General features: G+C 42.3%; 1 long non-coding RNA gene across 2 annotated transcripts in view; it reads left to right on the top strand.

Moving 5' to 3' along the window:
- LOC145509025 (uncharacterized) overlaps window positions 1-21,569 on the top strand; it is a 236,036-nt gene that overhangs the window by 117,992 nt on the left and 96,475 nt on the right. Inside the window, exon 2 of one of the 2 annotated variants that reach the window (XR_014055795.1) lies at window positions 18,029-18,118. The exons of the other annotated variant lie outside the window; for it this stretch is intronic. This is a non-coding gene — a long non-coding RNA (uncharacterized LOC145509025). The remainder of the gene's footprint in view (window positions 1-18,028; window positions 18,119-21,569) is intronic. 2 annotated transcript variants of the gene reach the window in all.

Raw genomic sequence — 21,569 nt, 5'->3', positions numbered from 1 at the left:
GCTACCCACTCCAGTGTTCTTGGGCTTCCCTTGTGGCTCAGCTGGTAAAGACTCCGCCTGCAATGTGGGAAACCTGGGTTTGATCCCAGGATTGGGAAGATCTCCTGGAGAAGGGAAAGGCTACCCACTCCAGTATTCTGGCCTGGAGAATTTCACGGACTGTAAGGTCCACGGGGTCGCAAAGAGTCGGACACCACTGAGCGACTTTCACTTTCATTAATGTTGAGTATTCCAATATACAAACAACTATGAATAAACAAATGATTTATCAGTTGAGCATTCATCTGTTCAATCTTGGACTGCTTTTGTTAATAAGGGTTTTTGACACAAAATGACACAAATGACACAAGTCAAAGTCACTTTTAAGGAAAACCAGGAATTTACCAGTTCAGATAACTGAGATTCCCAAAAGTGGTGCTATTGGCTTAAGGTCCCAGATGACACCATTAGAAATTTCTCTCTTTCCATATCTATTTCTTTCTTTTTTTTTCTGGGTTGTTTATCCAGGAACCTCTCTCCGTTGGAAAAGATGGTCCTCATAGTTCCAGGCTCACATAGCTTAATACAGTTTGCAGTGTCAGAAGAACACTGAGTATTTACACCGATCCACCAAAAGTGATTATGCTTGGCTCTTTGGGTTCCACACTCACCCTTGGGCAAAATATTACCAAGTCTAAATTCTTCCTGCTCACCACACAGCAGTAAGTCAAGAGATGAGGTGTAAGGGCAAGCAGAGGGAGAAGATTGTGGACTAGCATCCCAAAGAAGAATTCAGGCTTCTTTTATACTAAAAGGGGAGGGCAGGTGGCTGGTTGTTGCAAATTTCTTGGTGCCAGCCTGACCCCTGGAGGGGATGTGATAATCCTTTGTTCTTGTGGTTGTCCCCATAGGTCTGATCATGATATTCCTGTAAACCTCCAACAAGGCAAATGTCACTCTCTGTTCTGCAACTTTTTATCTCTGTATGCAGGAAAAGTGTTATATTTTTAAAGGTCAAACCTGGGAAGTAGGGCCTTCAGAAAGGGCTATTATGTATATTTAAGGCTCTAGGCAACATTTCTTTTACAAAGGTGCAGAGCCAGCAAGACTAACCTCAGGGAATAGAGCACAAAGGTTAGAGCTAAAGGAAGAGATCCAACCTGCCAGGTTTTTCTTCTCTGTTACACAATCACTGTGCTTGGGGTGATGGGGCATTCTGACTGGTCCTACGCTTAGGTCATATACAAACACCTGTGGAAGGTAGGACTCCTTGCAAAAGGAAGTGATACAGGAAGTCAAAAATGTAACAGGTATCTATGCACTGTTGATTTTGCAATATGATCAATCAATATGTATTTTGAGATGTCTCCTTGGCTCCCTACGAATTTAACTATTTCATGCATCTTTTCTAGGCCCGCTGAGATGAACCAAGACTAACATAAAAGAAATGCCTGAAGGATGTTCAGTGTTCAAGTATTTAGGTGCTGGACTTAAGTGTATAATTCTATGCCTGTACCTTGCTTCTTACTACTTCTTTTTATTCATTGCTTTTGAAGAAAACCTTTTTATTTTGGGATAATTTTGATTTACGAACAAGTTGCACAGGTAGTATAGGATCTGCTCTATCGCCCAGTTTTCTTTACTGTTAATGTCTTATGTTACTACGGTACATTTATCACAGCTAAAGAACCAGATCAGCAAGTTAGTATTAATTAATCAGTTTCTTTGACCTTCACTAGTTTTTCCTTAATATACTTTTTCTGTTCTAGGACATCATTCAAGGTTCCACATTATATTTAGTCACCATGTCTTCTCGGCCCCCTCCTTTGATAAGCTTTTCGGGCTTTTCTTATGTTTGATGACCTTGACAGTTGGTCAGGTATTTTGTAAAATGTGCCTCATTTTGGGGTTGTCTGATATTTGTCTCATAGTTAGACCATGGTAATACGTTTTTGGGAGGAAGACCTCAGAGTTAAGGTACCACTCTCATTACATAATATCAAAGGGACATACTCTCAACATGATTTATCCCTGTGGATATTAATCTTGATCACCTGGCTGAGGTAATATTTTCTAGTTTCTCCACTGTAAAGTTCTTTTTCTCTCTCTTCTTATACTCTGCTATTTGGAAGCATGTCACTGAGCACAGGTCACACAAGTCGGGTGGTAAACTTGACTTTTTTGAGGGGAGGAGTACTTACATAAATTACTTGGAATTCTCCTGTGTGGGAGATTTGTCTTTGCTCCATTTATTCGTTATAATGTTAATATGAACCTTTGGACATTTATTTTATTCTTTGGGTAGTGAGCCAATACTGCGCTATTTTGTTCTTTAAACTGTTCCAACTTCAGCAATTGGGATCTCTCAGTTGCTTCTCTGTCCCTTTACTATGCTCCATCCTTTTATTTCTTAAGCGCGTCTCTACTTTCTGGGTTTACAAGAGACTCCATCCCCAATTTGTATATTCTGTCCTGTTGTAGAATCATCTATTTCTCTAAGGAGCCCTGGTTTCTTTCATCGGAGGATGGTATTAGAAACCAGGATCTGGGAGTTGTGCTTATCCATCCTGGGTGTCAGTACCTCTAGGTCCTCTTGGTGGGTAGATTCATGTATGTTCACTTCACTGCTTCCTTTTAGTTTCTTGTGTTATTGACTTTCCCTCTTTCATTGGTGCATGCCTTCACCTTGTCCTCCAGTTTGATTCATAATCTGTTTTCTCCTGGCTTCCAAATTTGGCTCTATTTCTTGGTTATCCTTTTATTAAATGTTCTCCTATAATGTAAGAAATAATGTGTTCAGCTTTACCCATCTCTTGACGTAGCTACTCCTCTACTCTGTTCTTGCAGACTACATGTTCTACCCAGGACTTAGTGGTGATACCCAAAGGTTACAGGACAAACAGACAAAGTTTTCTTTCAGGAATCTGCTTTGAAAAGCTTATAATGTAATTTTATGACTCTGAAAAAATAGATGTTCTGTCTGAATATCCATTTTCAACATGCAACAAAGTGATAAAGTAAATGCTTTGTTTCAGGAAGTTGGATCAGGTTATAAAAATTTCTAGAATTCTGCCACTGCATGGATAAAACATTCTCTGAAAATTATGGTGCTGTTGGAAAGAAGGATAAGCTTTCTGAAGACATGTATAATGAGATCACCTCAGGGTTAGAAGTAGATATAAGATATTTTCTGATACTGTTTTTTATTTCCTTTTTTTAGTTGAATGGATTTGACGTATAATACTATGTAAATTTAGAGTTTATTTCTTTTTTTTCCTTCCTTCCTTTTACTCCCCCTTTCTTTTTGTTGTCTGCCGTGAGTAGGGTGAAAGGATTTATGAAATATTTGAGGGGACTATAAAACAGTGAACCATAGTAAACAATGTGTGAGGAAGAAAGTGGAGTTTGTTCCTTGAGAAACTGGATAGAAGGGAAATCTTTGAAGAAAGAAGGAGGGAAATGAATGCTCACATTCTTGTAAGATGAAAGCAAATGTTTTAAGACTGAACATAGGCTCAGGTCCCCAGAGTTAGGCATCAGCAGAGCGTATGTCACAGAAGGGTTCTGCTTGGAGAAAAGACTCAGGTTATATTTGCTACATATATCTGGAATGTAAAGCTTGAACTAGGCCAAGTCATTCTCAGTGATGTGAAGTTTACTGAACAAATTATTCCCTTAAATTTACCCTCTTAAGGAAAAATAACAATTTATTTCTCAAAATAAGTATGGAATTAGTAAACATTAGTATTTACTTATATTGATATTGTTACATTCCTCCAACATTTTTTTTTCTTAGAAAAAATATAACTAGAACATATTAGCTACTCTCATTTATGCATCTTGGTAAAGGCTGATTTATTTCAGACATTCATTAACTCACTCAGTCGTCAGTCACTTATTGAACATGAATGAGCCAGACATTATTCAAGGTTTTGAGGATACGGTTTGAAGTCACTTATGGTCCTTATTAACCACTCTTTAATCCAAATTTTGGGAATCTAAAGGAGACCACCATGGAAAGAATAAGGTGTTATAGGTGCTATGATAGAAGTGACTATGTGTGCAGTTTGGGGGAAGGGGAAAGATGAATCCTTTCTAATTTGGCAGCTCCCCCATTGCAAGCACCATGCTTGAGAAAGAAGCCAAAAGCTACTCCAACAGATGATATAAACCCAAAGCCATAAAAGGATGCTGGAGTGTTCCCTCTCCCCTTTGCACTCACTCTCATCCTCCCCCCTCCACGCTTATTCTGCTTTGTACCCTCAGATAGGGGTCAGGGGCTTCAAGTTTAGAAATATCAACACTGTTGAGCACTTTATGCATTCTCCTCAAGGGACAGTCCTTAGATTTCATGATTGTGGAATAAAAACCGATCAGGACTCTAAGATTTAAGATGAGCAGGGTGTGAGGGATAGGGGTGGGGAGGAGGTATGCACGAAGGAGAACAACGATAAGGAATGAATCCCAAATGATCCAAATTATCAGGCCTAGTGAGTAGGAATGAATGAAATTGACAGAAAGAAGAGTATGGCACTCATTCAACACAGGTGATAATAGCCAGCTGGCATGAGTTCATATCCCTGCACAAGCTGCTTAACTCCTTTGTTCCCTTCCTGTCCTCAGCCTGAGGGGAACTTTAGCCAAACAATAAGTTTAATCAGATAAATGAGAAAGTGCCGAAACAAAGGAAAACAGTCAAATAAGACCAAATAATTATTTACTTTTCAGGAATACTATAAGGTCAACACAGAGAATCCTTTTCAAACTCTCTGAGACCTCAAGTGTCAATAGGTTTTAAAATAAAACTAATATTTGAGTTAGTAACTAAAAATGTGCTCTGTAAACTATAATCTTAGGATCTGGTGTGTGCATCCTCAGTTCTGTCTGACTCTTTGCGACCCCATGGACTATATCCCGCCAGGCTTCTCTGTCCATGGGATTCTCCAGGCAAGAATACTGGAGTGGGTTGCCATTTCCTTCTCTAGGGGATCTTCCTGACCCAAGGACTGAACCTGTGTCTCTTGCATTGGCAGATGGATTCTTTACCAACTGCACCACCTTGGAAGCCCATTCTTAGGACCTACATCTGCATAACAGAGAATCAAGAAAGTAGTTTTAACTTTAAGTAAAAATTGATATCATTTAAAAGTTCAAAAGAAATTTTGACTGGTCATGTTTCTAAATTAGCAGCTAAAAATATGTTTCAACTATAAGGAATGGTTGCATTTAAAAAGATTTTCATGTTATCAAGAAGCAAAAGAAAAACACCAATACAAAATCTTCTCCTGGCCCTTCATTTATCTGGATTAGTTTTAAGGTACAATTTTTTAAAAGCTAGATATATGCTTTAGGACATTTCACTGACTTTTACTCTCCCTGAACATTCCTTGCTTCTTAAGAAGACTTTCAGTGGCGCTCGTTTCTAAATTAATTCAGGCATTTGAGGGCAGTTGGGCCCTCTGCGCTTGAATAATTAAGTGAGTACTATTAGAGGAAAAGCTACACATTAGTAACTTGGAGGAACCAGAGTGGATGAAGCACTTTTCAGAACCTGCATGACAATTTTGAAAATTAAACCCAGTTAATAGAAAAAAATGCTAAATCAATGGCCATAAAATTTAATGGGTTTATAGCAGCCTTAACACAGTAGGACTGAATTATCATGTTAATTTAATTTCCATTTCTAAATGAACCAGAAGGCACAATAAAGGTCAATTAACCAGCTACCTTCCCTGCCTTCTTTTTCTTTTACTGCCGGTTTTAAATCACATTCGGCCCCAAAGCACTCACACTGCTTCTGGAAACTCATTAGTTTTTCCTGAAATTAAAACAAAAAAGAAAAAAAAAGAAGAAACAAAAACTAACAACTAACCATGTGCTGAGAACAGCCACTGAGATGCGCTACAGTTATGGGGATATATGTATGCAATGAAAAACCTTTTACTCTTGTTACATCGAGGCTGCAAACTTAGTTACACTAGGCCTAGGGAAACACACAAACTAAAGGTCTCCTTGATAGTGTTTACCAAGCGTTCCTCTACAGCGAAAAAGCTGTGTGTGCTGTTCTTAACATTTATGAGGCGAATAAGGAAAGGAACTCCATCTTTGTGATGTGGGTCTGTTGTTAGTACAGTGAGAACCTCACACTTTGCACAGCCTGCATTTTTCACATTGAAATGTGTCACTTTGTATTAACAGGCTTTTATTACTTCAAAAACATAATAGAAAGAGAAAAAAGTCAGCTTCTTCCCCCTCTACAGCAAGAAAAGTCAGCCCTTGTTTTTGGTGTAATAGGTTGCTTGTAATTTGATATGTTTATAAAAATCTTCAAATATTCTGGTGTTTTCTAGTGATACAAAAGACATAAAGGGTACTATGATGGTGAACAAAACATACATTTTGGGGGGCAAAATTTATAATAAAAACTAAAATGGGTTTATAATTCGAATGTTTGCTATAATTTGAAAAGTGATATGGAGATGTTAGAAATGATCATAATTTTGATTTCAGTAGAAACCTCTTTAAAATAAATAATGGTTGTGAAGTATCCAACACTCAGTATCAGATAGCTGTCCATAAAGGTTAACCTTCTTTTCCTCTCTCCTCTTCAGTATAAAGTAGAAAAATAAATATTCATTATCTAAAGTTTATTTGGAATTATTTTTTAGGATTATAAAACTTTAGGGGAACAATAGCCTCAATACCTTTGTTTGTGAAGTTCTCAATACCTTTGTTTGTGAAGTTCTTATAACAAATATCCATGGAAATAATCAACAGGCAATTTATAATGGGAATAGAAAAGAATTTCATTCCAGTCAAACTGAGACCTCCAGCCTGGGAGACAAATTCAAGAAGCACTTGAACTGTGTCCCAGCAGTCTACAAAATGGGGGAGGCTTGTCTCCAAAGGTGGGGGGGCTTCCCTGGTGGCTCAGACAGTAGAGAAGCTGCCTGCAATGCAGGAGACCTGGGTTTGAGCCTGGGTTGGGAAGATCCCCTGGAGAAGGCTACCAACTGCAGTGTTCTTGCCTGGAGAATTCCATGGACAGAGGAGCCTGGCGGGCTACAGTCTACGGGGTTGCAAAGAGTAGGACATTAACTGAGTAACTAGCAACACTTGTATAGGCTAATAGCACAAAATTATATAAGCTGTTTGTCCAGAGTTAGGATTTGAGCTGGCGAGAAGTGAGGGTGCTTGTTAAGTAACGGTTGATTGGGGTCCAAAATGGTTGCATTTTGCATACGTTTACAATGGCATCCGCCAGCTGATCCTGTTTTGAAAATGGCTGGTAGTGACTTTGAGTTCGATACGGTTCAGAAAATTCAAGTTCTCGGTGATGAAGGAATGAGCCTGAAACTGTATCCACAAAGGCCACTCAGCTCCATCTTGGATGCCTGAACCACCTGTCAGAACAAAGAACAGACGTCAGAATTCCTCCAAGGTTTCCAAAGAGGCAGAGAGCATGTACACAGCGCGTTAGTGTGACACTGGTGGCTGAGAAGGAAACCTCATCTTTGAGTAACAGCCCTGGTGCCTTGGGGCGTTTATCACTATCTTCAAAGTGGGCATTCTATACTGTCTGGTAAATGCATTCTTTTCAATGATTAAAGCAGATGTATAATGTATGTTAGGCAAGCCGTAAGACAGGCTGTTGCAGTTAGCACTATGTTCAAGCCAGATCATATATAAGCCAGAATGACATCTCCACACCTCAGTATGCGAAAATTTCTTCTATCACAAGGATAGTTACACGTAATTTAGACCAGAAGTCTAAGCGTTTTACTGTCTGGCTAATTGTCTATATATTTTTTTCAAATGAAAACATTGAGTTCACTTTTCATTTAATAAAAATTTGCCCCTTGTCTCTCCTTCACACCTAAGATTATGTATCTATCCCTACCCTCTCTCTCTATCATTTCTGAAAGCTATAAATAGGATTTAATGACCTTATGACAATTTCTGTGAAAAATATATTGTGTGGAAATATTGATGTAGGAGTATATGTTCACAACACACATATTTGACAAATAAATATATAGTCTAGATGTGATTGGTTTTCAGAGGCACCATTTTTCTCTGAAAACTTTTGTAGGCTAGTGACAGAATCTAACCTTTTTGGAATGGCAACCTATTTAATCCGCTTTAAAAAGTCAGGTAACAGAACAGAAAAAAAACCCTGAAATTTTGTGACTGAACTTCTTTAACCATCAAATACATTTAAATGATTTTGTTAATTTCATGTGCGTACTAAGCAGTGAGATGGAGGAATTTGTGCTGTTTTCCTCCTGGTTTCTCTTCAGAGTGTCGTCGGGGTTGCACGCGTGGAGCGCCCTTCGTCACCGGGGCAGAGCAGCTCGTTAGGGAGCGCCCTCCCCCCCTTCCCTTCCCGCCCCTTCTCTGCGCTCGGAGGGTGACCCTGACCTCGGGGCGAGGGTGAGCCCAGTGCCTGCTGCGGCCTTCCGCCTCTGCTGTTCTCGACAACTGATGAGGACGTCCTCCGACAGCGGAGTCTCAAAAATTATCGCTGAGTAACTGAACAATATCACATCATATGACGTAATGACCCTGCCCTCCGCAACCCTGTTTTGAGACTGAAGGGGTCTTTTGAACATTAGGCCATTGTGCTACCAGTTATATCCCTGAACTGCTGCTGTGATTTAGTTGTTGGAGTCACAGAAGTCCCTGGGCTGTGACTGACCGCGTGCAGGCAGGAGGCCTGGAGGAGCGGTTCAGGTGCCTGGTAGGAGAAGAGAAGAAAGCAGAATGGCAGCGGAGGGAGAGGGTGAGGAGAGAATAGGAGGAAGCTAGCGCCAGGCATGCCCTTCAAGACCTCATTCGCGGGGCCGAGTCCCTGTTCCCAGCTGTGCCTACACACACAGGAGCACACGAACACACACACGAGCACACGCGCACACATGAACACACACACACGAACACACATACAGACACGAACACACACACACAAACACACGAACACACACACGAACACATACACACAAACACACATACAGATGCAAACACACACGAACACACACAGACACACACACAGACATGAACACACACACATACGAACACACACACAAACACACACACACATGAACACACAAACACAGACATGAACACACACAAACACACACAAACACACACATGAACACACACACACGAACACACGAACACACAGACATGAACACACACAAACACACACAAACACACACGAGCACACGCGCACACATGAACACACACACACGAACACACATACAGACACGAACACACACACACAAACACACGAACACACACACGAACACATACACACAAACACACATACAGATGCAAACACACACGAACACACACAGACACACACACAGACATGAACACACACACATACGAACACACACACAAACACACACACACATGAACACACAAACACAGACATGAACACACACAAACACACACAAACACACACATGAACACACACACACGAACACACGAACACACAGACATGAACACACACACACAAACACACACAAACACACACAAAACCCCACACACGAACACACACAGACACTCACAGACACGAACACACACACATACACATGAATACACACACACGAACATGCACACACACAGACATGAACACACATACACATGAATACACACACACGAACATGCACACACACAGACATGAACACACACACACGAACACACACAGACATGAACACACACGAACACACACACATACACACATACAAACACACAGACATGAACACATACACACACACACACACACACACACGCACGCACTGCTCATTGACCCCTGCCAGCATTACTGCTGGTATGTCCTTGCTATGTCATGATCAGATCCGAGGACTACTGAGTTTGGATATTTCTGTCTTGAAGGTTTTAAGGAAGGAACTTCTTCCAGGTGAGAGGCTGACTGGTGTCTCTCTCCCCCTTATCTCATAACTCAGGTCTCCGAGGAGTTGTCTTATTAGAATCTATGTAGATTTTTTCAGCTCTTCTGCCATCTGGCTGTGTGCTCTGGGGAAGTCACTTGACTTTTCTGGGCCCTGGTTTCCTCAGTAGTGAGAAGAGCTTGCCCTCTGATCTTGAAGGAACTTCTGGCCCCAACACTCCATGCTTCTTTGAGGTCCCATTTCAAGCATGAAGTAAGAATGTCAGACAGGATCAAAATGTCCCAGCTTGCCCCCTTTCCTTCAATTTACCTGTCTTGAGCAGGTTAATTAATGAAATGAATGGATTTTTCTCAAGAACATTATGTGTGTGTATGCATATGTATATGTAAACATATATATACATACACATATACATGGGACAATAAAAAGAGAAAAAAATCTGGTTTTTGACTTCTAAATTTTTTGGACTGTCAGTGGTCTTTGTCATTCAGTTGTGTCTGACTCTTCGTGATCCCATGGACTGTAGTCCACCGGGCTCCTCTGTCCATGAAATCCTCCAGGCAAGAAAACTGGAGTGGGTTATCATTTCCTTCTCTAAATTTTCTGGACTGTCAGTCACATTCTTATTATTGAGATGGGTCTAGTTTATATAAAAATGTGTTTGTTTTCAGCTTCAGCCTGTTAGGAAAGCTGGAGAAAAATGGTACTCATTACTCACGAGGAAACATCTGTCCATTTCTGTAGTACAGTATATATATTTTTAGTGGCAATATTTTATATTATTAATACACTTAGACTTCACCATGAGTCCCCCAAACACTGGGAGATGGAGTCTTTGATGTCTTGTATGAAATGGGCCCGGTGGCTGGGTGGCGAAGGAAAACACCAATTCGGTACATAGCAGGATTTACATTATCTTATTAAAATGTGTTTGCTAAGAATGTTGTTTGGAAGAGAAAGTCTTAGAATTGTTACTTTTCTTTTCTAACCCTTGGGAAGAATGAATGAATATGTGGTGTTAGTATGGCTTGAGCGTCCTTCTCGCTCATGGCCGGGCCACCGTCAGGAGAGGACAAAGTGAATGAGAAAAGTGGGACCTGCCGGCGGAATGTTCCAGCAGAAGGGCCGTCCTCACCGGGAGCAGGGCCATTCCCCCTGCCCACGAGCGGCTGGAGAGGGGAGGGCACAGGCGACACCCCAGGGCCTGAGGGCCCTCTGTCTTTATTCCTCACCTGGGGGCCGAATGTTCTCATTTTATGATCACTTGTGGAAATCAGTCCTGAATGTTCATTGGAAGGACGATGCTGAAGCTGAAATTCCAATACTTTGGCCACCTGATGGGAAGAGCTGACTCATTTGAGAAGACCCTGATGCTGGGAAAGATTGAAGGCTGGAGGAGAAGGGGACGACAAAGGACGAGATGGTTGGATGGCATCACGGACTCAACGGACACGAGTTTGAGTAAACTCTGGGAGTTGGTGATGGATAGGGAGGCCTGGCGTCCTGCAGTCCATGGGGTCGCAAAGAGTTGGACACGACTGAGTGACTGAACTGAACTGAACTGTCCTTTTGTTTATCTCTTTATTTGTGGCTGTGCTAGGTCTTTGTTGTGGTGCAGGCACTTTCCATTGCAGGGACTTCTCTTGTTGTGGAGCACCGTCTGTAGGGCGTGTGGGCTCCAGTAGGTGTGGCCCACGGGCTCAGCTGCTCCATGGCACGTGGAATCATCCTGGACCAGGGATCGAACCCATGGCCCCTGCACTGGCAGGCAGATTCTTATCCATGGTACCGATAGGAAAGTCCCCACTTGTTCTTTTCAACTCTGAGAAAAGAGATGGTTTCTCCCTCCCCCAGTTCTATTGTCTGCATTTCCTGTTTTCTGTTCCAGAAAGAAAAGAAAACACAAGTCACTACGATTATTTCTCGAAGGAGTTTCTTACATTTAGTGCATGGATGGAGCTGAGTGCAGACCGCCCCAATCCTGCCCAGAGTTTGGAGAGGCTGCCAAGGATGCTTGCAACCTGGGCCTCAGGGAGGTATGGTGATGGCTCAGGGAGGCACAGAAAGACGAGTCTGATGTGCCCAAGGAACAAGTAGCTAAGCCTAAAACCCTCAGACGTCACCCTGGATTTCCATTGCAATCAGTGAAAGAGCAGCCGGAGCTCCTACTCACCCACCCACTCACTCCACCCGACTCACTCCTCTGTCCAAGGGTCTACTGGAGCAGCAGGCACCGGTGAATCCTTCTCTGTGTCAGGCACAGACGCCCTGCAAGGAAAGTGGAGCAAGTCCACAAGGGAAGACGCAGTAACACCAGCTTTGATTCTGAGGTTTATAATTTGCTAAACATTGTGCAAAGTACTTTCTAGGCATCATTTTTTTAAAAAAAAATTTATTTATTTTAATTGGAGGCTAATTACTTTACAATATTGTGGTGGTTTTTGCCATCCATTGACATGAATTAGCCATGGGTGTACACGTGTCCCCCATCCTGAACCCCCCTACCACCTCCCTCCCCATCCCATCCTTCAGAGTCATCCCAGGGCACCGGCTTTGAGTGCCCTGTTTCATGCATTGAACTTGGACTGGTGATCTATTTCACATATGGTAGTATACATGTTTCAATGCTAGTCTCTCAAATCATCCCACCCTCGCCTTCTCCCACAGAGTCCAAAAGTCTGTTTTTTACATCTGTGTCTCTTTTGCTGTCTCGCATATAGGGTCATCCTTACCATCTTTCTAAATTCAATATATATGTGTTAATATACTGTATTGGTGTTTTTCTTTCTGACTTACTTCACTCTGTATAATAGGCTCCAGTTTCAGTCACCTCATTAGAACTGATTCAAATGCGTTCTTTTTAATAGCTGAGCATTCCATCTTCTTTATGACCCATTTTTCAGATTAGAAAACTGAGACTCGAAGGGCCTTGCTCGAAATCACAAGCTTGTAAGTGACAGCGCTAGTCAGTAACAGAGCCAGATTTGAATTTGGGGTTGTCTTATTCGGAATCTTCCCATGAAGAAGTTGCTGTAGCTGAAAATGATAAATGCAATGATGAGGCATGCCAGGGGACTGAGGGAATCAGGCAACAGGGATTTGATCCAGCTTTGGGGGTCAAGAAAGGCATTTTGGACATGATGGTTCTAGAGTGTAACATTAAACCGCAGCTGTGAAAAAGCAGATTGAGAGACTGTTGGAGATTCTAGGCAGAAGGAATAACCTGTGAAAACGTGTGTGTGAGGAATTACAAGTGCTTTGGTCTTTCTGAAACATCAAGGCAAGGAGCTGTGGGAGATGAACCTGGAGAAGTGGGGTAGGGCCAGACCGCGGCAGATTTTTCAGTGACTACAGTGTAGATAATACCACCTGGTGAGCCTGGCTGTTTGCAGGAATCCAGGAGAATGGACATGGCAGGTGCAGTAGGATGGGAAGGAGGGAAGAGAGCGGAGACCTGGTGGCTAATTGGGCGGACAGAGTAGATGAGAAAGATGGAGAACGTATAGGATGCTTCTCAGACTCCTAGCTTGGTGGTTGGGTGGATGGCAATGCCAATGGTTGATACAGAGGATTTAGGAGAACAAGGTTCAGAAGAAGGATGCTGAGCAGTTTTATTTTTGACCAGTCTATAGCTATAATAACATTTTATTTTGAAGTTTTTATAGCAGGTTAAAATGGTAATGCATAGATTTCATACTTACTATGACTTAGAGCTAATTATTAATTGTTATAATTTCATAAATAAGAAACATCTTTCTTACCTGAATAAAATTAAATAATTTGCTATAATATAAAAAAATAAAACACAGCTAAGTCAGCCATGACTTTATGGATACCAACCATAATAACCACACATGGTCCAGCCATGAGTTTATGGATACTAATCGTAATAACAATCACCACACATAGTCCAGGTATTTTTCTGTGGACTTTACTTAAGTTAATATCATTCATCTTGCCTCCAGGGATTTTATTTTAAGCCCAAGTGGCACTGCCCTGGAGTTCATCCATGTCCTGTTGTGGATGGAAGCCTAGTGGTCTGGGTCTACCAGGGGTGAGTTTGAGCGTGGCACAATCCCCATGGCCCGGAGACTGAGACACAGGAAGATAGCTTTGTGAAAATAAACCAGATGAACCAGATGAACTATGAACTTTCTTCCCACTGTCTGGGTTTGTATTCCAATAATGCAGCTAGAGGCTACATGACTTGTGAATGTTCATAGCAGCATTATTCATAATTGCCCAAACTGGGAACAGCCTAAATGTCTATTGACTGATGAAGGGAGAGACAAAATTGGTAGACGTTCCACTGAATACAGCTCAACAATAAAATGGAAAAAACTACTGACATGTGCTCGCTACTTCATGGCTGAACAGCAAACACATTGTGTTAAGTGAAGGAAGCCAAACACAGCCACATATTGCATCATTCCATTTATATGAAATACCCAGAAAATGTAAGTTTTTATAGAAAGAAAGTAGGTTAGTGGTTGCTTGAGGTTAGGGATGGGATGGATAAACTGTAAATGGGTGCGAGGGATCTAATTGAGATAAACATGTTCTTAAACTAATTTATGGTAATGGTTGCAACCATTCAGTGAACTTACCAAAAATCATTTACTTGTACACAGGAAATGATGAATTTTATCAAATGTCAAATGTTTTTCAATAAAGCTGTTTTTTAAAAAAGCAGCTGTGTGAACTTCAGCCAAGTCATTGAACCCCTTTTTGTTTTATTTCCCTTACCTGTGAAACGGGGTGCTGATTGCTGTTGTTCAGTTGCTCAGCCATGTCCGACTCTTTGCAACCTGATGGACTGCAGCACACCGGGCCTTCCTTCACCGTCTCTCGGGGTTTGCCCAAACTCGTGTCCGTTCCTAGTTAACCTCTAGCAGCATTTAACTCAGTTTATTGTTGACTCATTGCTCCTACCTCCTGGCCTCCATTCCTTTCTGGAGCTACTTTCTGCACTTGGTTGTCTTGGGTTCTCAGGGAGTGTGGGGCTGGCTCATTTGTTTCGTTCTGCAGTCAGGCATGCCTGTGGCATGCTTCCTCACACTGCCTCATTTCTGGTTTGGGATTATTTGGCATTCTGCCTGGGATTTGGCAGTCTGACTTCGCACCTACTGACTCTTGAGAGTCTCTTGGACTGCAAGGAGATCCAACCAGTTCATCCTAAAGGATGGACTAAAGGAAATCAGTTCTGAATATTCATTGGAAGGACTGATGTTGAAGCTGAAACCCCAATACTTTGGCCACCTGATGCGAACTGACCCATTTGAAAATATCCTGATGCTGGAAAAGATTGAAGGCGGGAGAAGGGGACAACAGAGGATGAGATGGTTGGATGGCATCACCGACTCAATGGACATGAGTTTGAGTAAGCTCTGGGAGTTGCTGATGGACAGGGAGGCCTGGCGTGCTGCAGTCCATGAGGTTGCAAAGTGTCGGACACGACTGAGTGACTGAACTGAACTGCCTGAGATATTCTGGGACTTGTTTGGGATATTTCTCTGACATTTGAATATCACTTCAGTTCCTTTGTTCTATTGAGTAATTCTATTGATCATTTTCCACCAACTTATTCCAGAAAGTCTTCCTTGTTCAGTTTTGCTAGAGACACCTCTCCTGATATTCCAGATTCACTTGAATTCATTACAAATTCACTTTAATTTTTTTATTTTTCATGTTATTTCGATAGTATTTTGTGAGGAAGGATGTAGAGGATGGTGTGTGTGCTGTTAAGATCCTATTTAAGACTGAAGGGCTTATTCCTCCAGCTGCCCAAGGCTGCTCCCTTCCTGGGAGAGCCTTCAAACAATGACGCATCAACTGGAGGCTCAACCTTTTCACCCAGCTTGCTACAATTCAGAAGACCACCCGGCCTCAGAGCTTCCTGTAGGGTCAGCAGAGGCCTACATGGAGAGTCCATCTAGACCAGCTTCTCCTTCTGCCTATTTTTTTTTTCTTCCCTTCCATTTCACAGATGTTGACCCAAAGAGGATTCCCAATTTACCTTGTTCACGTCAATCTCCAAATCTGAATCTGCTTCCCAGAGAGCCCAAATGGTGACAGAGGAGATGTGAATGCATGTGTTTAGCCAGTCAACTGGAAGGCCTTTTACAGTGCTTATTTTGAGATCATGGGCCTTTTAAAATGAGAAAATTAAGTATATGAATTCTTTCTATCCAGAGGTGAGGTTCACATCCCTCTCCAGTATAAGCTCCCTCCTCTTGGCCTTTGATCGGACATCGAGCTCCTCTGGGCTCCCAGCATCTGGGCTCCCCACAGCTGGTGCTATGTGACCCTCACTTGTGGGTCCAGCCTGCTCCTCCTCAGGGCCAAACTGGGGCTACAGGGAAAACTCTTCACAGCTTAAGTTGGATTTTCTGGAGGCAGACTGTAAGATGAAGATCTGTGAGTAAGGGCTTCATTAAGGGCTTCATTAAGGAGGTGTCTCTGGAGGAAGGGAGACGGAGGGACAGGGCAGGGCAGAGGGGGAAGCCTAGCGAGGCTGGGGTCTCAGCTAGAGTCCTTTGGAGGTCGTGTGATGGTTAATTTTAGGTGGTGACTTGACTGGCCACATTGGGCCCGGATTAAGCCTCATTTCTGGTTGTATTGGTACTTGTGGATTGTTTCTGGATGAGGTTAGCATCTGGACTCAATAAAGTACTTGCCGTCCCCAAGATCACACAAACTGGGCATTGCCCAGTGCACTGAGGGCCTGAATGGAGCCAAAGGCAGCAGGAGAAGGAATCCGTTCCTTTCTCCCTGCGTCACCGCCTGATCAGGGGCATCTCATCTCATCTGCTTTGCCTTCAGGTGGCATTTGCATCACCATTCCCCCTGGTTCTCAGGTCTTCAGCAGCATCCCACTGGATTTCCTAGGTCTCCAGCTTGTAGAGGGTAGATTGGGGCACTTCTCAGCCTTCATAATCAAATGATCCAAATTCTTATTAGCTGGCTAGCTATCATCTCTCATCTGTGTACCCTAGTTCTGTTTCTCTGGAGAATTCTGGCTAACATGGGTAGCATCGCCTGAGCCACAAAAGAACTCTGGGCTGTCATTTATACATCAGAATTTTCCTACCCGAGGCAGAAGAGTTGGGCTTTTGTACCCTTGCACCCATTATTCAGATTGATTGACAGTGACTCCCTGCGGGGGGCTGTGAGATATGATGTTAACATCCAGACCCTTATGGCTCTCTGCCCACACAAGGCAAAGCTGCCCTAGTGCCCTGAGGGTTTTCCTCCAAAGAACACACGAGTGCAGTCGCTGGGAGCCAAAGCACGTAGAACTTAGAACAGGACATTCAGAAATGGTAGGAGGGGTCTGAGGTGGTCTAGGTGGATCAATGACATCATCTTTGGCATAGTCCTATCATCAGCATCCTCCTTAGTCTGGCCTTGGTGCCAAGCTCCAGTTTTGATGGTATTCGTTTCTGGCATAGTATAACTTATAGAATATTTGATTTTGTGTAGGGCTGTATTCCAATGACTCTGTTTGGATGAGTTAATTGCAAAATTCTCCATTAAATAATGAAATGAGTTAATCTTTTTATAGAGTTGCTCTGTATTTAGAATCAAAATGCTGAAGCGTGTTTATGAAAAGCAGCAGTCCTAGCATTGGTCTAATTGATATTGATCTGTTCCTCATGGTAGTAATTGCCCCAGAAGCTTAGTGGCTCTTTGAAGCCATTCTCAGAATGATAACAGACTATGTCATCAGCATAACGGAAGAGGCTATGAGAGGAGATCATGTAGTCAAGTTATCAAAAAAAAAAATCTATCAAATGGTTTGGGTGAAAATGAAAGAGTGGGCAGGTTAGGACACTTGTGCCATTTGGGGCTGAGTCTGTTCTGTCAAGAGCCCATTTCCCATCAATTTTTGATCCATCCTTTTTGATATTACAGTAAAGGCTTTAAAGGACCATTAAAAACTGGGGATCAATATCAAGATCATGTAACCTGACCCCAAAATAGTTTCTGTCTATAAAATCTAAGGCTGACAACAGAGAAATAAGTGCCACATGTCTCAAGTTATTTTTAACCATTTTCTCTAACAGAAGAATTAGAGTGTAGTAAGAGTGAGTGATAGAAAAACTCTCTCTAAACATTTGTGCCTCTTCCTACAGGGTATTATATTGAGACATCCAGACATGCAGTGTGGAAGAGCATGATGGTGCTGGTGTTTTTTGAAAGGATATTCTAAAAATTGTTTGGTGGTAAGAAAAGATATAAGGCTGTCTTTTTTCTCTTTCATAGCAGACTGTACTTTTAGTCTGTTTTATATAAATTACACTTAAGGGATTAAGTCAATAGTTTTCCACGGATTGGCACCTACTGTGTAGAATAGAATTTGTGGTAGGAAAATTTTCTGCTGCATAGTTTGACATTAAGGCATTGTTTGAATAAACGAGTAGGGACATGGGATTTGAGATATAGTTCTAGGGCTCTTAAATCATGGGGTAAATGTAAGAGCTTTTAAAAATAAAAACAGAGCATCAATTACTGAATTCCTTTAATGACAGGAGTACTGCCAAGCAGGTCGCTATGGAGATCTGTGAGCTGTGGGCTACAGAAGAGTAACTTGACCAGAGAAAGGGCCAGAGAGATAGAAGATTCTTACAGAACGCTCAGGGTAAAAGGGCAAAATCAGGGAAACTAAAAGGCAAGAACCAAGAACTACATAGCTAAGAACTTTAGTAGTATTATATCAGCAGCTTAAAAAGAGACAATCTTAGCAGATGCCGAGCATATATTTGCACTCCTTCCTAATAATTCTCCTTAATTATGCTATAGAGGACACTTCCTTAACAGGATAAAGAATCTGCAAAACCAATAGCCAAGATTATGTCTGTAGAGGAGACACTTGAGGTTTTCCCATCAAATTAGAAAAGAGAAAGCCATTTGCCACTAATAGTCGTCTGGAAGTTGTAGTCAACAATGTCAAGAAAAAGAAAGGAAACAAAAATGTTGGGACTTGGGTGATGTGGGAGCACGGAGATCATAGAGATCTGCTTGGATCACCTTCCAGAGAGAATTTGCTATGCAGCTGCAAGGGGGGCAGTTTACTGACAGTCCTCCAGCTCTTAGCAACTTCAGAGTCATCCCAGCTTCCCAGACAGCTCTCGGCCAGTGACCAACTGTATCTGCTCCGTGCGGGTCGTTCCTTGCCCCAGGAGCTCCTCACTGGGTTGGCTGAGTCTTTGTCAGGTCTACATCATAGTCAGCCCTTCTTGTCCACTTTTTATTCCTCCCCCGTTTATCCCATATGCTTCTCACCTCCTTACCTCCATCTGAGCGTTTGCTTCAAGACCCACCTAACACTGTTGGTGGCAGGGTGGTACAGGAAAGCAGGAGGTGAGATGTATTTTGGGGACTGGACCCACTGAGACTTGGGGCACAGACACTCTGGTACAAAGTGGCAGTCCAATTGCTAAAACTAGTGGGATTACCTGGTTGTTACTAAGTTGCACTGATGACCTATGGAGGCATAATGAAAAGTTGAGGGCAGTTAAGAAACAAATGAATATTGCCAGAAAGGCTGTGGTTTACAGAGTCCCTTATTTCCTACGGTGTGGGAGCAGATCAAGCTGAAGACTAAACTCAGGATTTAATGGCGTTGCCAAGCTACTAAGATGATTGGATATAAACAAAAGATCTGTTATGCCAAAACCAAGGTTCTAGTTGGGCAAACTTGAAACCCTAATGCATCAAACGAAGACATTGGGATTGAAACTGCCAAAGATTTTGGCTCTCCATATTCCATTGAGCCCTCAGAATTGCAGAGGTGGCCCACTCTTTCCATTAAGAGACAACATTGTCCCCTGGTGGGAAGACTCTGTGATGTCTTTTTTTCAAGGCAATACACCTCCCCCTCAGGATCTGCCCTTACCTCTTTTCCTGACCACTGGGTTGATAACTTGGGTTAAGTTACAGCAAAACCCAATTAGGGACATGCTGATAAGAGAGGAAACAGAGCTGTAAGAATTAGCCAGCATTGACTGAGAGTTAAGCATTAAGCTTGGGAGTTCCCAGGGGGCTGGATTTGAGGTTGCTTAATCAAAAGGTTTGGAACATAAGACTGGATAAGAGTGAATTTGTGAACTTGGGACAACTGTTTTCAAAATACAGGATTTAATACCTTGGCAAAGACCCTCAAAACAATGGCCCATGGTTGAAAAGCTTGAATTACTGTGGCAGACAATGGAAGCAGGGAGGTGGGTATTCTAGACTAGATAAATTATGCAAGGGTAGAAAACACGTCCTCAGAAACTTCTCAAAATATGTTTCACAGCAAAGGCCAGGAGTTACACCAAGACCAGGACAGAGAGACAACAACATTGCCAGGAAATTCAATGGTGGCTGAGCGACTGAATATACAAATAGTCACATCTACAACCTCTTCTGCAGTTGGCCCAGAGTCAGGACTTAGCCAATCATGGGCAGTTTCATTATTTTTTCTTGTCTCCAGCTCAGGACCAACCACCAAAAGCCAAATATACTCCTTATACCAATCTCATAAGATGCCCTCCTGGCTAGCCTGTTTTCAGCTTCCTTGTGCAAACCACCTTCAGTCAGAACATACCTAAAGTCTGCCTTTATTTTTTGCTATAAAGCTTTTCTACTCCCCTGCCTGCCTTTGAGTCTCTGCCAAACATGAGTGATGGTGGGTGACTTCCTTGCTGTTAGCGAGCTCTGAACGAGCAGTCTCTGTTTCTTATCATTCAGGTGGTTTTCATCTGTTTCCACATGCCTTACTTCTGTAGGTAAGAGCTGATGGTAGCAGAGGCTGTCACCAAGCTTGGGTCATTGATTCTAATGAGGATTGTGGAGCTTCAGTGTTGTAGAGGCCAAGTGGCTACACTAAGCACTGCCAGAAGCCAGGGAGGTTGCGATTTTTGGGACAACTGCCAGAATTGAGTGGCAGCCAAGGAGGCTTAACCTATAGAGGATTGCAGAGAGATAGTTAACATAACATAAATAACATTGTTAGGGGTAAAATAGAAGAGTCAAAGATGGTGTTCTCAATACACATATTTAATCAAAGAAAACAATCATAAAAGAGCAGGAAACTGAGAATGGTCACCCTAATAGAAAGTCTCAATTCCTTTCTCAGTGTTCAGACCTAAGTCAGTTTTCAGACCCAGAATCCAGTGCCTGAAGAGGTGGCTGGGTTCCAGTGGGAAGGATTCTATATCACCGTGGCAAGTATACATGGTAATGGTTCCTCCAGCCCCTCTGCAATGGGACCTGTGGGTATTTACTTGAGTGATTGCACAATAGGGAAAGGGAAATATTAGGACATTTCAGAGATTGTTAGACATAGGATCTGACATGGATACTTGGAGACCTGCAGCACCATTATGGTCCCACTGCTAGATCTGGGATATAGGAAGAGCATGAAATGGAATCTTGGCTGAAGTCCAGCTTGCCATGGATCCACTGGGTCTGTGAACTCACCAGGTGGTCTTTCCCTCAGTTCCTGAATATATAACTGGAACTGAAAAATTTGGAAGCTTATCCTTAGCCTGCAGAGTAAGAGCTATGATAGTGTGGAGGGCCAAGAGGAAATCTTTGAAACTGCCTACCCACATCCCTAGCCAAGATATTAAACAAAAAGTAATATTATAAGAGAGAGAGTGAAAATTAGTGCCATTCTTGATGTTCGTA

Source organism: Giraffa tippelskirchi, chromosome 6 (genome assembly GCF_054371585.1).
Source record: "Giraffa tippelskirchi isolate mGirTip1 chromosome 6, T2T-mGirTip1v1.2.pri, whole genome shotgun sequence".
Taxonomy (NCBI): domain Eukaryota; kingdom Metazoa; phylum Chordata; class Mammalia; order Artiodactyla; family Giraffidae; genus Giraffa; species Giraffa tippelskirchi.
The sequence above is the reverse complement of the archived record's forward strand: the minus strand, read 5'-3'. Positions and strand labels throughout refer to the sequence as shown.